Below are 1,820 nucleotides of genomic sequence, written 5' to 3' on the forward strand. Positions count from 1 at the left end.
AGATGTGCAGGAGGCAGCTGATCGATGTCTCTCTCTCATCGATGTTTCTAACTCTCTATCTCTCTCCCTTCCTCTCTGTAAAAAATCAATAAAATATATTTTAAAAAAAGGGGGGGGAAGAGGAATTGGAGGTTGGGAATAACAATTCCTTATGGTTTTCAAAGTGTATTATTAACTAACTAACTAATTAATTAATTAATTAAATCTTCACTCGATATTTTTCCATTGAATTTTAGAGAGTGGAAGGGAGGTGGAGAGACACACAGAGAGAAACATCAATGCGAGAGAGACACATAGATTGGTTGCCTCCCACATGCACTCAGACTGGGGCTGGGGATCGAGCCTGCAACTGAGGTACGTGCCCTGGACCAGAATCATCGAACTCAGGACGCTTCAGTCTGCAGACGTTTCAGTCCGATGTTCTATCTACTGAGCCAAACCAACTCGGGCAAATTCTTTTTATATTTTTAAATTATCTCTTTGATCCAGGTAGCAAGCCTGTGAGGTAAGTGGAAAGGACAATATTTATGTAGAATTCACACACAAAGCTGAGAGATGTTAAGGGACTTGACCAGAGTCACACAACTCGAAAGTGGTAGAGCAGAGGGTGTGCCCATGCCTCTATGTCATGCTGCCTTACTCATTTGGATACGGTGGGCAGAGACAACACCCTGCAGTAAGTGCATGTTGCTCTTCGTGCCTTCTGCCTTTCATTTCTAACATCCAGACACCCTGTGTCCCAAGTCGCCCAATGTCCAGAAGAGGCAAACCCATTAGCGACAGAAAGTAGGTTAGTGGTTGCCTAGGCTGGGGGGTGGGGTGGAGGAGGGAAAGGGCTAAAGGAGAGTGACTACTAATGGGTACAGGTTTCTTTGGGGGTGTGAAAGTGTATCTTTTAGTTTGAAACTCTTTTAAGGACTTTGCTGCAAAATAACCAGTGTCCAACTGCAGGAGGCCGCCCATTGTCTTCATTAGCAGAGAAATGCAAACAAGGATCCGGGAACGCTGGTGAATCTTGAACCCATGGCAAGGGCCTGAGTTATGCATCGATTGTCTAGTCTTGACAATGGGGCTCAAGCTATTTCCTGATCAAATAGTCTCAGAGTAAAACCTTCTAATATTTACTGACCTTTAAGATGGTCTGTCTGCTACCGCAATTGCTTGCCTGGCTAAGGGCTTTATGTGTATCCAAAGTTGAATAAAAGACTGGCGAGGCCTGGGAACCAGTGGAAGTCCTTCCCCTTGAGTTGGACTTGCCCGCCTGGCCCCCCAATATTCCCAAATTATCTCTTGTCTCTTCTCTTTCATTTGTGTGCGGCTCCTCTTCCAGATCCTGAACCCTGAACCACGCGGGACGTGGGGGAAACACACATACACACCCAACCTCTGTGTGGTACCCAAGTGACAAATGGAGTGTCACTCCCTGTTCCAAAATAGAATACTGTCAAGGTTTTACTGTATGTCAAAAGTCTAGTTTCTATACCATATTGATGAACCCTATAGCACTTTGCATATATATCAGACTTCGCTATCTTTGCTGTAATATCTTGCCAACTTTCCCAGTAAACTTATCTTGAAATCATCCCCACCTTTTGAAAAAAAATGCTATCAAAGCAGTACTTCATAGTGTATTTCCAGTTTTTTCATACGACAATTTAAAAAATTAAACCAGTCCTGGCCAGTGTGGCTTGCTTGGTTGAACATCGTCCTGTGCACCAAAGGGTCACCAGTTCAATTCCTGGTGAAGGCACATGTCCAGGTTGTGGGTTGGATTCGATGGCGGGGTGTGTGTGGAAGGCAACCAATCAGTGTTTGTCTCT

The sequence above is a fragment of the Myotis davidii genome, unplaced genomic scaffold, assembly GCF_000327345.1.
Source record: "Myotis davidii unplaced genomic scaffold, ASM32734v1 scaffold498, whole genome shotgun sequence".
Taxonomy (NCBI): Eukaryota; Metazoa; Chordata; class Mammalia; order Chiroptera; family Vespertilionidae; genus Myotis; species Myotis davidii.